Below are 17,091 nucleotides of genomic sequence, written 5' to 3' on the forward strand. Positions count from 1 at the left end.
GTCCTAGTGGTCTGTAGTCCTAGTGGTGTGTAATCCCAGTCCTAGTGGTGTGTAATCCCAGTCCTAGTGGTGTGTAGTCCCAGTCCTGGTGGTGTGTAATCTCAGTCCAAGTGGTGTGTAATCCCAGTCTTAGTGGTGTGTAGTCCCAGTCCTAGTGGTGCGTAATCCCAGTCCTAGTGGTGTGTAATCTCAGTCCTAGTGGTGTGTAATCCCAGTCCTAGTGGTGTGTAGTCCCAGTCCTAGTGGTGTGTAGTCCTAGTGGTGTGTAGTCCTAGTGGTGTGTAATCTCAGTCCTAGTGGTGTGTAGTCCCAGTCCTAGTGGTGTGTAATCCCAGTCCTAGTGGTGTGTAGTCCCAGTCCTAGTGGTGTGTAGTCCCAGTCCTAGTGGTGTGTAATCCCAGTCCTAGTGGTGTATAGTCCCAGTCCTAGTGGTGTGTAATCCCAGTCCTAGTGGTGTGTAATCTCAGTCCTAGTGGTGTGTAGTCCCAGTCCTAGTGGTGTGTAGTCCTAGTCGTGTGTAATCTCAGTCCTAGTGGTGTGTAGTCCTAGTGGTGTGTAATCCCAGTCCTAGTGGTGTGTAATCTCAGTCCTAGTGGTGTGTAATCCCAGTCCTAGTGTTGTGTAATCTCAGTCCTAGTGGTGTGTAATCCCAGTCCTAGTGGTGTGTAGTCCCAGTCCTAGTGGGTTGTAATCCCAGTCCTAGTGGTGTGTAGTCCCAGCACATTTAGGTGTAAAAAGTGCATTCCTCTTCGCCCAAAGACAGACCCCAGATCTGCACTCTCTAGTTCCTCTGTCCTCTTGTCTGTCTCGACTTGGCATCAAGTGTACCAGTTCACTCCCTGTGTTCTCCTCTTCACCAATCAATAACTAATTCGTGACCTTAATTTGTCAATCAAGTGCAAGGAAGGAGCGAAAACCCGCACACACTCGGCACTCAGTGAAATTAGCTTGACGATGATCAAGTTCTAAATCTGTTAAATTTTTTAACCCAGGATTTTTATTTCGAATTATTGGGGAATTTAACCAGGAAGTCAGAGGTCTTTTCTCAATTTGATTTGCTCAACTCCTACATTCTCTCTCCTTCCTCTCTGGCCTCTTTTTGAATAATCGTAGAGAGGCGGCGAGGGGAGGAAACAAAACGAGCTTGTATGAAATGAGACTCCTCCTCCACTCGCGCTTCATCAGGCAGATGACGTCTACAAGGGGTGGATCCCGAAATAAATGCATAAAGTGCAAGGTGGCAGGGTAGCCTAGTGGTTAGAGTGTAGAGGTGGCAGGGTAGCCTAGTGGTTAGAGTGTTGGACTAGTAACCAGAAGGTTGCAAGTTCAAATCCCTGAGCTGGTGAGGTACAAATCTGTCCTTCTGCCCCTGAACTTCTATTCCTAGGCTGTCATTGAAAATAATAATTTGTTGTTATCTGACTTGCCTAGTAAAAATAAAAGGCATTTTTAAATTTTAAATTTTTTATTTTTTTATTTTCTAGATAAAACAATAAGTAGCCTATTGTTTTTACATGTCTGTATGCTTTTCTCCTAAGACAAAACAACAGCTGATTAAAAGGGTGTGTGGAGGAGATATCAAAACTCTTCTGTGAAGGACTCAGGTAGGACACACATGACTTTCCTCAGTGAAAGGTGACTGTCTAGGAGGGGAGGATAAGTCTTCCGTTCGACCTACTAATGAACTGACAACTCCTCAACCACTTATCGGTTTCCGGGTCACGGAGGAGAGAGGACAGAGGAGAGAGGGCGGAAAAGAGAGGGCGGAAGAGAGAGGACGGAGGAGAGAGGACGGAAGAGAGAGGACGGAAGAGAGAGGGCGGAGGAGAGAGGGCGGAGGAGAGAGGACGGAGGAGAGAGGGCTGAGGAGAGAGGGCGGAGGAGAGAGGGCGGAGGAGAGAGGGCGGAGGAGAGAGGGCGGAGGACTGACTTTTTCCCCAAATGAGAAAAGACCATAGAATTTATAGAAGTGCTGCCAGTTTCACAATGATGGGTCGTGGAGAGGAAGAAGTATCTTCAATCAGATCCGTGTCAAGTTAAAATTATTTTTTTAAATAAAAAAACAAGTTTCCACAGTTTATTAATCAACATGATACAGAACACTACTGAAATATGAGAGAAGATTGAAGTTATAATTTAGCCTGAACATGACAGGGCTTATTATAGCAATGATAGGATAGAGATATGACATCATACATTTATATTGCACAATGATTCACTATAGGTCATATTAATTAAACCTGTTTTATTTCACAAGGTGATGTAGACCTACAGGCCAGGTATGCCTTTGTAGAAGACATGAATCAGGCTCATGGTTTGAGTTATGAGTTAGCCCTGCCCAAATAAGGACATTTCCTCTTGGTCTCATTGGTCAAGACGTTGGTTTTCTCCCATGGGAGATCGGGGGTTCACGACTATGTCTGACATCTATAAAGGCCTATCTTTCCCCCAACCAATATGTACCAATGTCCTTATTTGGGCAGGGCTACCTCATAACCAAACCATGATCCTGATTCATGTCTTCTACATAGGCATTACCTGGCCTCAGTTTTCAACATCTACTTTCATCTCATGCTATCTTACTAGATGGTGAAACAGAGCACATCAGTGGGACTCCAGGCTAACTTGACCAATACAATACTAGAGGGTGAAACAGAGCACATCAGTGGGACTCCAGGCTAACTAGATCAATCCACTACTAAAGGGTGAAACAGAGCACATCAGTGAGACTCCAGGCTAACTTGGCCAATCCAATACTAGAGGGTGAAACAGAGCACATCAGTGGGACTCCAGGCTAACTTGACCAATCCACTACTAAAGGGTGAAACAGAGCACATCAGTGGGACTCCAGGCTAACTTGGCCAATCCAATACTAGAGGGTGAAACAGAGCACATCAGTGGGACTCCAGGCTACCTTGACCAATACAATACTAGAGGGTGAATTAGAGCACATCAGTGGGACTCCAGGCTAACTTGACCAATCCAATACTAGAGGGTGAATTAGAGCACATCCGTAGGACTCCATATTGTCTGGAATAACAACAGCAGAATAGCAGAAGAGGGTAACGTGGATGATATTGTCTGGAACAACAACAACAGCAGAATAGCAGTGAAATGTGTGAGAGGTTTTGATACTGTATCCAGGAAACAGGGTGTAGTAACATCATAAGTCCAGCAGGCGGTGTGAGTGAGCCAGCAAACCATCCCATTCAGTCAGTCCCTCACAGTACCTTCAAGTTCGTTCTAAATGACAAACACTCGTTCCTGATCTATCAACACAACACATTTCTATACCTGAACACGTAAAGTTTTGATTTTTAACGTTGCACCCACCTGAACAGACCCTCTTGCAGATGTATTTCACCCACTAGCTACAGATGTATTTCACCCGCTAGCTACAGATGTATTTCACCAGCTAGCATGTATTTCACCCCTAGCTACAGATAGCTAGCTACAGATGTATTTCACCCGCTAGCTACAGATGTATTTCACCCGCTAGCTACAGATGTATTTCACCCGCTAGCTACAGACAGAGGATGAGCTTTCATTTCCAATCCCTAACCTTAACCATTAGATCAGGGGTGTCAAACTAATTTTGTCCCGAGAGGCGCCATCGGTCGTCAACGAGGTCCGGAGGACCGCACTCAAAACTGGTTATAGTTCCTTGCTGTCAAAATTTGCACTAAATGGACCTCCAGTCATAGTTTTTGGAATGTGCATTGCTCCCTGACTGTCTAGTAATTATTAGCAATCTGGAAATGCATGAATATAGGTCCATTATCCTTTCTACACAGCATCACCAGGTAGTGACTGAGGAGACTAGCACCACCAGGTAGTGACTGTGAGGAGTCTGTAATATAGAGACTAGCACCACCAGGTAGTGACTGTGAGGAGTCTGTAATATAGAGACTAGCACCACCAGGTAGTGACTGTGAGGACTCTGTCATATAGAGACTAGCACCACCAGGTAGTGACTGAGGAGACTAGCACCGCCAGGTAGTGACTGAGGAGACAAGCACCATCAGGTAGTGACTGAGAAGTCTGTCATATAGAGACTAGCACCACCAGGTAGTGACTGTGAGGAGTCTGTAATATAGAGACTAGCACCACCAGGTAATGACTGAGGAGTCTGTAATATAGAGATTATCTAGTGACTGTGATGAGTCTGTAATATAGAGACTTGCACCACCAGGTAGTGACTGTCAGGAGTCTGTAATATAGAGACTTGCACCTCCAGGTATTCACGGTGAGGAGCCTGTAATATAAAGACTAGCACCACCAGGTAGTGACGGTGAGGCCTATCCCTGTAATATAGAGACTAGCACCACCAGGTAGTGACGGTGAGGCCTATCCATGTAATATAGAGACTAGCACCACCAGGTAGTGACGGTGGGGCTTATCCCTGTAATATAGAGACTAGCACCACCAGGTGGTGACGGTGAGGCCTATCCCTGTAATATAGAGACTAGCACCACCAGGTAGTGACGGTGAGGCCTATCCATGTAATATAGAGACTAGCACCACCAGGTAGTGACGGTGAGGCCTATCCATGTAATATAGAGACTAGCACCACCAGGTAGTGACAGTGAGGCCTATCCCTGTAATATAGAGACTAGCACCACCAGGTAGTGACGGTGAGGCCTATCCCTGTAATATAGAGACTAGCACCACCAGGTAGTGACGGTGAGGCCTATCCCTGTAATATAGAGACTAGCACCACCAGGTAGTGACGGTGAGGAGTCTGTAATATAGAGACTAGCACCACCAGGTAGTGACGGTAGAGAGACTAGCACCCCAGGTAGTGACGGTGAGGCCTATCCCTGTAATATAGAGACTAGCACCCCCAGGTGAGGTGAGGAGTCTGTAATATAGAGACTAGCACCACCAGGTAGTGACAGTGAGGAGTCTGTAATATAGAGACTAGCACCACCAGGTAGTGACGGTGAGGAGTCTGTAATATAGAGACTAGCACCACCAGGTAGTGACGGTGAGGAGTCTGTAATATAGAGACTAGCACCACCAGGTAGTGACGGTGAGGCCTATCCCTGTAATATAGAGACTAGCACCACCAGGTAGTGACGGTGAGGAGTCTGTAATATAGAGACTAGCACCACCAGGTAGTGACTGTGAGGAGTCTGTAATATAGAGACTAGCACCATCAGGTAGTGACTGTGAGGAGTCTGTAATATAGAGACTAGCACCACCAGGTAGTGATGGTGAGGCCTATCCCTGTAATATAGAGACTAGCACCCCCAGGTAGTGACGGTGAGGCCTTTCCCTGTAATATAGAGACTAGCACCCCCAGGTAGTGACGGTGAGGCCTATCCATGTAATATAGAGACTAGCACCCCCAGGTAGTGACGGTGAGGCCTTTCCCTGTAATATAGAGACTAGCACCCCCAGGTAGTGACGGTGAGGCCTTTCCCTGTAATATAGAGACTAGCACCCCAGGTAGTGACGGTGAGGCCTTTCCCTGTAATATAGAGACTAGCACCCCAGGTAGTGACGGTGAGGCCTTTCCCTGTAATATAGAGACTAGCACCACCAGGTAGTGACGGTGAGGAGTCTGTAATATAGAGACTAGCACCACCAGGTAGTGACGGTGAGGCCTATCCCTGTAATATAGAGTCTAGCACCACCAGGTAGTGACTGTGAGGAGTCTGTAATATAGAGACTAGCACCGCCAGGTAGTGACGGTGAGGCCTATCCCTGTAATATAGAGACTAGCACCACCAGGTAGTGACTGTGAGGAGTCTGTAATATAGAGACTAGCACCCCCAGGTAGTGACGGTGAGGAGTCTGTAATATAGAGACTAGCACCACCAGGTAGTGACGGTGAGGAGTCTGTAATATAGAGACTAGCACCCCAGGTAGTGACGGTGAGGCCTATCCCTGTAATATAGAGACTAGCACCACCAGGTAGTGACGGTGAGGAGTCTGTAATATAGAGACTAGCACCCCAGGTAGTGACGGTGAGGCCTATCCCTGTAATATAGAGACTAGCACCACCAGGTAGTGACGGTGAGGCCTATCCCTGTAATATAGAGACTAGCACCACCAGGTAGTGACGGTGAGGAGTCTGTAATATAGAGACTAGCACCCCCAGGTAGTGACGGTGAGGCCTTTCCCTGTAATATAGAGACTAGCACCACCAGGTAGTGACTGTGATTAGTCTGTAATATAGAGACTAGCACCACCAGGTAGTGACTGTGAGGAGTCTGTAATATAGAGACTAGCACCATCAGGTAGTGATTGTGAGGAGTCTGTAATATAGAGACTAGCACCACCAGGTAGTGACGGTGAGGAGTCTGTAATATAGAGACTAGCACCCCCAGGTAGTGACGGTGAGGCCTATCCCTGTAATATAGAGACTAGCACCACCAGGTAGTGACGGTGAGGAGTCTGTAATATAGAGACTAGCACCCCCAGGTAGTGACGGTGAGGCCTATCCCTGTAATATAGAGACTAGCACCACCAGGTAGTGACGGTGAGGCCTATCCCTGTAATATAGAGACTAGCACCACCAGGTAGTGACGGTGAGGAGTCTGTAATATAGAGACTAGCACCCCCAGGTAGTGACGGTGAGGCCTTTCCCTGTAATATAGAGACTAGCACCACCAGGTAGTGACTGTGAGGAGTCTGTAATATAGAGACTAGCACCACCAGGTAGTGACTGTGAGGAGTCTGTAATATAGAGACTAGCACCATCAGGTAGTGATTGTGAGGAGTCTGTAATATAGAGACTAGCACCACCAGGTAGTGACTGTGAGGAGTCTGTAATATAGAGACTAGCACCACCAGGTAGTGACTGTGAGGAGTCTGTAATATAGAGACCAGCACCACCAGGTAGTGACGGTGAGGAGTCTGTAATATAGAGACTACCACCACCAGGTAGTGACGGTGAGGAGTCTGTAATATAGAGACTAGCACCACCAGGTAGTGACTGTAAGGAGTCTGTAATATAGAGACTAGCACCACCAGGTAGTGACAGTGAGGCCTATCCCTGTAATATAGAGACAAGCACCACCAGGTAGTGACGGTGAGGCCTATCCCTGTAATATAGAGACTTGCACCACCAGGTAGTGACTGTGAGGAGTCCGTAATGTAGAGACTAGCACCACCAGGTAGTGACTGTGAGGAGTCTGTAATATAGAGACTAGCACCACCAGGTAGTGACTGTGAGGAGTCTGTAATATAGAGACTAGCACCACCAGGTAGTGACGGTGAGGCCTATCCCTGTAATATAGAGACTAGCACCCCCAGGTAGTGACTGTGAGGAGTCTGTAATATAGAGACTAGCACCCCAGGTAGTGACGGTGAGGCCTATCCATGTAATATAGAGACTAGCACCCCAGGTAGTGACGGTGAGGCCTATCCTGTAATATAGAGACTAGCACCCCCAGGTAGTGACGGTGAGGCCTTTCCCTGTAATATAGAGACTAGCACCACCAGGTAGTGACGGTGAGGCCTTTCCCTGTAATATAGAGACTAGCACCACCAGGTAGTGATGGTGAGGCCTATCCCTGTAATGTAGCGATAAGGCCACTAATAACTGATTATTAGTATTTATTGATTAGATTGTCTTATTACTTAATTGTGATACTTTGACTGTCCGGATAAAACTCTTCGCTGACTGTCATCACTATGGTGTGACTGGAGGAAGCCACAACCTCTGTCTTAGGTCAAACTATGGTGTGACTGGAGGACGCCACAATCTCTGTCTTAGGTCAAATTATGGTGTGACTGAGGGAAGCCATTACCTCTGTCATAACCTCTGTCTTAGGTCAAACTATGGTGTGACTGGAGGACGCCACAACCTCTGTCTTAGGTCAAACTATAGTGTGACCGAGGACGCCACAACCTCTGTCTTAGGTCAAACTATGGTGTGACCGAGGGAAGCCATAATCTCTGTCTTAGGTCAAACTATGAGCCGAGGACGCCGCACCTCTGTCTTAGGTCAAACTATGGTGTGACTGGAGGACGCCACAATCTCTGTCTTAGGTCAAACTATGGTGTGACTGGAGGAAGCCATAATCTCTGTTTTAGGTCAAACTATGATGTGACCGAGGACACCATAATCTCTGTCTTAGGTCAAACTATGGTGTGACTAGAGGACGCCATAACCTCTGTCTTAGGTCAAACTATGTGTGACTGAGGGAAGCCATAACCTCTGACATAGGTCAAACTATGATGTGACTGAGGGACGCCATAACCTCTGTCTTAGGTCAAACTATGGTGTGACTGGAGGAAGCCATGATCTCTGTCTTAGGTCAAATTATGGTGTGACTGGAGGAAGCCACAATCTCTGTCTTAGGTCAAACTATGATGTGACCGAGGAATCCATAATTTCTGTCTTAGGTCAAACTATGGTGTGACTGAGGAAGCCATAACCTCTGTCTTAGGTCAAACTATGGTGTGACTGGAGGACGCCATAACCTCTGTCTTAGGTCAAACTATGTGTGACTGAGGGAAGCCATAACCTCTGTCTTAGGTCAAACTATGGTGTGACCGAGGGAAGCCATAACCTCTGTCTTAGGTCAAACTATGTGTGACTGAGGGAAGCCATAACCTCTGTCTTAGGTCAAACTATGAGTGACTGGAGGACGCCATAACCTCTGTCTTAAGTCAAACTATGAGTGACTGGAGGATGCCATAACCTCTGTCTCAGGTCAAACTATGAGTGACCGAGGGAAGCCATAACCTCTGTTTTAGGTCAAACTATGATGTCACTGAGGGACGCCACACCTCTGTCTTAGGTCAAACTATGAGTGACCGAGGACGCCACACCTCTGTCTTAGGTCAAACTATGGTGTGACTGAGGGAAGCGATAACCTCTGTCTTAGGTCAAACTATGGTGTGACCGAGGACGCCACACCTCTGTCTTAGGTCAAACTATGGTGTGACTGAGGGACGCCATAACCTCTGTCTTAGGTCAAACTATGGTGTGACTGGAGGAAGCCATAACCTCTGTCTTAGGTCAAAATATGATGTGACCGAGGGAATCCATAATTTCTGTCTTAGGTCAAACTATGGTGTGACTGAGGGAAGCCATAACCTCTGTCTTAGGTCAAACTATGGTGTGACTGGAGGACGCCATAACCTCTGTCTTAGGTCAAACTATGTGTGACTGAGGGAAGCCATAACCTCTGTCTTAGGTCAAACTATGGTGTGACCGAGGAAGCCATAACCTCTGTCTTAGGTCAAACTATGTGTGACTGAGGGAAGCCATAACCTCTGTCTTAGGTCAAACTATGAGTGACTGGAGGACGCCATAACCTCTGTCTTAGGTCAAACTATGAGTGACTGGAGGACGCCATAACCTCTGTCTCAGGTCAAACTATGAGTGACCGAGGGAAGCCATAACCTCTGTTTTAGGTCAAACTATGATGTGACTGAGGGACGCCATAACCTCTGTCTTAGGTCAAACTATGGTGTGACTGGAGGACGCCTTAACCTCTGTCTTAGGTCAAACTATGATGTGACTGGAGGACGCCATAACCTCTGTCTTAGGTCAAACTATTGTGTGACCGAGGGAAGCCATAATCTCTGTCTTAGGTCAAACTATGGTGTGACTGGAGGACGCCATAACCTCTGTTTTATGTCAAACTATGGTGTGACTGGAGGACGCCATAACCTCTGTCTTAGGTCAAACTATGAGTGACCGAGGGAAGCCATAACCTCTGTCTTAGGTCAAACTATGGTGTGACTGAGGACGCCACACCTCTGTCTTAGGTCAAACTATGGTGTGGAGGACGCCATAACCTCTGTCTTAGGTCAAACTATGGTGGTGTAGGACTATGAGTGACTGAGGAAGCCATAACCTCTATGGTGTGACTGAGGGAAGCCATGAGGAAGCCATAACCTCTGTCTTAGGTCAAACTATGGTGTGACTGAGGGACGCCATAACCTCTGTCTTAGGTCAAACTATGGTGTGACTGGAGAAGCCATAACCTCTGTCTTAGGTCAAACTATGAGTGACTGGAGGAAGCCATAACCTCTGTCTTAGGTCAAACTATATGACCGAGGACGCCATAACCTCTGTCTTAGGTCAAACTATGTGTGACTGAGGGGTCTGTCTTAGGTCAAAAAATATGATGTGACCGAGGGAATCCATAACCTCTGTCTTAGGTCAAATTTCTGTCTTAGGTCAAACTATGGTGTGACTGGGAAGCCATAACTCTGTCTTAGGTCTGTCTTAGGTCAAACTATGTGTGACTGAGGGAGGCCATAAGCCATAACCTCTGTCTTAGGTCAAACTATGGTGTGACCGAGGGCCATAACCTCTGTCTTAGGTCAAACCTCTGTCTTAGGTCAAACTATGGTGTGACGCCATAACCTCTGTCTTAGGTCAAACTATGATGTGGCCATAACCTCTGTCTTAGGTCAAACTATGGTGTGACTGGAGGAAGCCATAACCTCTGTCTTAGGTCAAACTATGGTGTGACTGGAGGAAGCCATAACCTCTGTCTTAGGTCAAACTATGGTGTGACCGAGGACTGTTTTAGGTCACTATGAGTGACTGAGGACGCCATCTGTCTTAGGTCAAACTATGGTGTGACTGAGGAAGCCATAACCTCTGTCTTAGGTCAAACTATGGTGTGACTGGAGGACGCCATAACCTCTGTCTTAGGTCAAACTATGTGTGACTGACCTCTGTCTTAGGAGGTGTGACTGAGGAAGCCATAACCTCTGTCTTAGGTCAAACTATGGTGTGACCGAGGAAGCCATAACCTCTGTCTTAGGTCAAACTATGTGTGACTGGAGGAAGCCATAACCTCTGTCTTAGGTCAAACTATGAGTGACTGGAGGACGTGACTGGAGGACGCCATAACCTCTGTCTTAGGTCAAACTATGGTGTGACCGAGGGAAGCCATAACCTCTGTTTTAGGTCAAACTATGATGTGACTGAGGGACGCCATAACCTCTGTCTTAGGTCAAACTATGGTGTGACTGGAGGACGCCATAACCTCTGTCTTAGGTCAAACTATGGTGTGACTGGAGGACGCCATAACCTCTGTCTTAGGTCAAACTATTGTGTGACTGAGGGAAGCCATAATCTCTGTCTTAGGTCAAACTATGGTGTGACTGGAGGACGCCATAACCTCTGTCTTAGGTCAAACTATGGTGTGACCGAGGACTCCATAACCTCTGTCTTAGGTCAAACTATGGTGTGACTGAGGGAAGCCATAACCTCTGTCTTAGGTCAAACTATGGTGTGACTGGGGGAAGCCATAACCTCTGTCTTATGTCAAACTATGGTGTGACTGAGGGACGCCATAACCTCTGTCTTAGGTCAAACTATGGTGTGACCGAGGAAGCCACAACCTCTGTCTTAGGTCAAACTATGGTGTGATTGAGGGACGCCATAACCTCTGTCTTAGGTCAAACTATGGTGTGACTGGAGGAAGCCATAACCTCTGTCTTAGGTCAAAATATAATGTGACCGAGGGAATCCATAATTTCTGTCTTAGGTCAAACTATGGTGTGACTGAGGGAAGCCATAACCTCTGTCTTAGGTCAAACTATGGTGTGACTGAGGAAGCCATAACCTCTGTCTTAGGTCAAACTATGGTGTGACTGAGGGACGCCATAACCTCTGTCTTAGGTCAAACTATGGTGTGACCGAGGGAAGCCATAACCTCTGTCTTAGGTCAAACTATGAGTGACTGGAGGAAGCCATAACCTCTGTCTTAGGTCAAACTATGAGTGACTGGAGGACGCCATAACCTCTGTCTTAGGTCAAACTATGTGTGACCGAGGAAGCCATAACCTCTGTCTTAGGTCAAACTATGTGTGACTGAGGGAAGCCATAACCTCTGTCTTAGGTCAAACTATGAGTGACTGGAGGGCCATAACCTCTGTCTTAGGTCAAACTATGAGTGACTGGAGGACGCCATAACCTCTGTCTTAGGTCAAACTATTGTGTGACCGAGGGAAGCCATAACCTCTGTCTTAGGTCAAACTATGGTGTGACTGGAGGAAGCCATAACCTCTGTCTTAGGTCAAACTATGAGTGACTGGAGGACGCCATAACCTCTGTCTTAGGTCAAACTATGGTGTGACTGGAGGAAGCCATAACCTCTGTCTTAGGTCAAACTATGTGTGACTGAGGGAAGCCATAACCTCTGTCTTAGGTCAAACTATGTGTGACTGAGGGAAGCCATAACCTCTGTCTTAGGTCAAACTATGAGTGTGACTAGGATGAGGACCGAGGGAAGCCATAACCTCTGTCTTAGGTCAAACTATGATGTGACTGGAGGACGCCATAACCTCTGTCTTAGGTCAAACTATGTGTGACCGAGGGAAGCCATAATCTCTGTCTTAGGTCAAACTATGGTGTGACTGGAGGAAGCCATAACCTCTGTCTTAGGTCAAACTATGATGTGACTGAGGGAATCCATAATTTCTGTCTTAGGTCAAACTATGGTGTGACTGAGGGAAGCCATAACCTCTGTCTTAGGTCAAACTATGGTGTGACTGGAGGACGCCATAACCTCTGTCTTAGGTCAAACTATGTGTGACTGAGGGAAGCCATAACCTCTGTCTTAGGTCAAACTATGGTGTGACTGGAGGACGCCATAACCTCTGTCTTAGGTCAAACTATGTGTGACTGAGGGAAGCCATAACCTCTGTCTTAGGTCAAACTATGGTGTGACCGAGGACGCCATAACCTCTGTCTTAGGTCAAACTATGTGTGACTGAGGGAAGCCATAACCTCTGACATAGGTCAAACTATGATGTGACTGAGGGACGCCATAACCTCTGTCTTAGGTCAAACTATGGTGTGACTGGAGGAAGCCATGATCTCTGTCTTAGGTCAAATTATGGTGTGACTGGAGGAAGCCACAATCTCTGTCTTAGGTCAAACTATGGTGTGACTGGAGGACGCCATAACCTCTGTCTTAGGTCAAACTATGGTGTGACCGAGGACTCCATAACCTCTGTCTTAGGTCAAACTATGGTGTGACTGAGGGACGCCATAACCTCTGTCTTAGGTCAAACTATTGTGTGACCGAGGAAGCCATAATCTCTGTCTTAGGTCAAACTATGGTGTGACTGGAGGACGCCATAACCTCTGTCTTAGGTCAAACTATGGTGTGACTGGAGGACGCCATAACCTCTGTCTTAGGTCAAACTATGTGTGACCGAGGGAAGCCATAACCTCTATCTTAGGTCAAACTATGGTGTGACTGAGGACACCACACCTCTGTCTTAGGTCAAACTATGGTGTGACTGAGGGACGCCATAACCTCTGTCTTAGGTCAAACTATGGTGTGACTGGAGGAAGCCATAACCTCTGTCTTAGGTCAAAATATGATGTGACCGAGGGAATCCATAATTTCTGTCTTAGGTCAAACTATGGTGTGACTGTGGGAAGCCATAACCTCTGTCTTAGGTCAAACTATGTGTGACTGAGGGAAGCCATAACCTCTGTCTTAGGTCAAACTATGGTGTGACCGAGGGACGCCATAACCTCTGTCTTAGGTCAAACTATGGTGTGACCGAGGGAAGTCATAACTCTGTCTTAGGTCAAACTATGAGTGACTGGAGGAAGCCATAACCTCTGTCTTAGGTCAAACTATGAGTGACTGGAGGACGCCATAACCTTTGTCTTAGGTCAAACTATGGTGTGACCGAGGGAAGCCATAACCTCTGTCTTAGGTCAAACTATGTGTGACTGAGGGAAGCCATAACCTCTGTCTTAGGTCAAACTATGAGTGACTGGAGGACGCCATAACCTCTGTCTTAGGTCAAACTATGAGTGACTGGAGGACGCCATAACCTCTGTCTTAGGTCAAACTATTGTGTGACCGAGGGAAGCCATAATCTCTGTCTTAGGTCAAACTATGGTGTGACTGGAGGAAGCCATAACCTCTGTCTTAGGTCAAACTATGAGTGACTGGAGGACGCCATAACCTCTGTCTTAGGTCAAACTATGGTGTGACCGAGGGAAGTCATAACCTCTGTCTTAGGTCAAACTATGGTGTGACCGAGGGAAGCCATAACCTCTGTCTTAGGTCAAACTATGTGTGACTGAGGGAAGCCATAACCTCTGTCTTAGGTCAAACTATGAGTGACTGGAGGACGCCATAACCTCTGTCTTAGTCAAACTATGAGTGACCGAGGGAAGCCATAACCTCTGTTTTAGGTCAAACTATGATGTGATTGAGGGACGCCATAACCTCTGTCTTAGGTCAAACTATTGTGTGACCGAGGGAAGCCATAATCTCTGTCTTAGGTCAAACTATGGTGTGACTGGAGGACGCCATAACCTCTGTCTTAGGTCAAACTATGGTGTGACTGAGGGACGCCATAACCTCTGTCTTAGGTCAAACTATGGTGTGACTGGAGGAAGCCATAACCTCTGTCTTAGGTCAAAATATGATGTGACCGAGGGAATCCATAATTTCTGTCTTAGGTCAAACTATGGTGTGACTGAGGGAAGCCATAACCTCTGTCTTAGGTCAAACTATGGTGTGACTGGAGGACGCCATAACCTCTGTCTTAGGTCAAACTATGTGTGACTGAGGGAAGCCATAACCTCTGTCTTAGGTCAAACTATGGTGTGACCGAGGGACGCCATAACCTCTGTCTTAGGTCAAACTATGGTGTGACCGAGGGAAGCCATAACCTCTGTCTTAGGTCAAACTATGTGTGACTGAGGGAAGCCATAACCTCTGTTTTAGGTCAAACTATGATGTGACTGAGGGACGCCATAACCTCTGTCTTAGGTCAAACTATGGTGTGACTGGAGGACGCCTTAACCTCTGTCTTAGGTCAAACTATGATGTGACTGGAGGACGCCATAACCTCTGTCTTAGGTCAAACTATTGTGTGACCGAGGGAAGCCATAATCTCTGTCTTAGGTCAAACTATGGTGTGACTGGAGGACGCCATAACCTCTGTCTTAGGTCAAACTATGGTGTGACTGAGGGAAGACATAACCTCTCTTAGGTCAAACTATGGTGTGACCGAGGACGCCACACCTCTGTCTTAGGTCAAACTATGAGTGACTCGAGGACGCCATAACCTCTGTCTTAGGTCAAACTATGGTGTGACTGAGGGAAGCGATAACCTCTGTCTTAGGTCAAACTATGGTGTGACCGAGGAAGCCATAACCTCTGTCTTAGGTCAAACTATGGTGTGACTGAGGGAAGCCATAACCTCTGTCTTAGGTCAAACTATGGTGTGACTGGAGGACGCCATAACCTCTGTCTTAGGTCCAACTATGTGTGACTGAGGGAAGCCATAACCTCTGTCTTAGGTCAAACTATGGTGTGACCGAGGGACGCCATAACCTCTGTCTCAGGTCAAACTATGGTGTGACCGAGGGAAGTCATAACCTCTGTCTTAGGTCAAACTATGAGTGACTGGAGGAAGCCATAACCTCTGTCTTAGGTCAAACTATGAGTGACTGGAGGACGCCATAACCTCTGTCTTAGGTCAAACTATGGTGTGACCGAGGGAAGTCATAACCTCTGTCTTAGGTCAAACTATGTGTGACTGAGGGAAGCCATAACCTCTGTCTTAGGTCAAACTATGAGTGACTGGAGGACGCCATAACCTCTGTCTTAGGTCAAACTATGAGTGACTGGAGGACGCCATAACCTCTGTCTCAGGTCAAACTATGAGTGACCGAGGGAAGCCATAACCTCTGTTTTAGGTCAAACTATGATGTGACTGAGGGACGCCATAACCTCTGTCTTAGGTCAAACTATTGTGTGACCGAGGAAGCCATAATCTCTGTCTTAGGTCAAACTATGGTGTGACTAGAGGACGCCATAACCTCTGTCTTAGGTCAAACTATGGTGTGACTGAGGGAAGACATAACCTCTGTCTTAGGTCAAACTATGAGTGACCGAGGACGCCACACCTCTGTCTCAGGTCAAACTATGGTGTGACCAAGGGAAACCACAACCTCTGTCTTAGGTCAAACTATGAGTGACCAAGGGAAGCCATAACCTCTGTCTTAGGTCAAACTATGGTGTGACTGGAGGACGCCATAACCTCTGTCTTAGGTCAAACTATGGTGTGACTGAGGGACGCCATAACCTCTGTCTTAGGTCAAACTATGGTGTGACTGGAGGAAGCCATAACCTCTGTCTTAGGTCAAACTATGATGTGACCGAGGAAGCCATAACCTCTGTCTTAGGTCAAACTATGGTGTGACTGGAGGACGCCATAACCTCTGTCTTAGGTCAAACTATGGTGTGACCGAGGGAAGCCATAACCTCTGTTTTAGGTCAAACTATGATGTGATTTGAGGACGCCATAACCTCTGTCTTAGGTCAAACTATGGTGTGACTGGAGGACGCCATAACCTCTGTCTTAGGTCAAACTATGATGTGACTGGAGGACGCCATAACCTCTGTCTTAGGTCAAACTATGGTGTGACCGAGGAAGCCATAACCTCTGTCTTAGGTCAAACTATAGTGTGACTGGAGGACGCCATAACCTCTGTCTTAGGTCAAACTATGGTGTGACTGAGGGAAGCCATAACCTCTGTCTTAGGTCAAACTATGAGTGACTGGAGGACGCCATAACCTCTGTCTTAGGTCAAACTATGAGTGACCGAGGGAAGCCATAACCTCTGTTTTAGGTCAAACTATGATGTGACTGAGGGACGCCATAACCTCTGTCTTAGGTCAAACTATGGTGTGACTGGAGGACGCCATAACCTCTGTCTTAGGTCAAACTATGGTGTGACTGGAGGACGCCATAACCTCTGTCTTAGGTCAAACTATTGTGTGACTGAGGGAAGACATAACCTCTGTCTTAGGTCAAACTATGGTGTGACCGAGGACGCCACACCTCTGTCTTAGGTCAAACTATGAGTGACCGAGGGACGCCATAACCTCTGTCTTAGGTCAAACTATGGTGTGACCGAGGGAAGCCATAACCTCTGTCTTAGGTCAAACTATGGTGTGACTGAGGGAAGCCATAATCTCTGTCTTAGGTCAAACTATGGTGTGACTGGAGGACGCCATAACCTCTGTCTTAGGTCAAACTATGAGTGACCGAGGGAAGCCATAACCTCTGTTTTAGGTCAAACTATGATGTGACTGAGGGAAGCCATAACCTCTGTCTTAG

This window comes from Oncorhynchus tshawytscha, unplaced genomic scaffold (genome assembly GCF_018296145.1).
Source record: "Oncorhynchus tshawytscha isolate Ot180627B unplaced genomic scaffold, Otsh_v2.0 Un_contig_7119_pilon_pilon, whole genome shotgun sequence".
In the NCBI taxonomy this organism is placed as follows: Eukaryota; Metazoa; Chordata; class Actinopteri; order Salmoniformes; family Salmonidae; genus Oncorhynchus; species Oncorhynchus tshawytscha.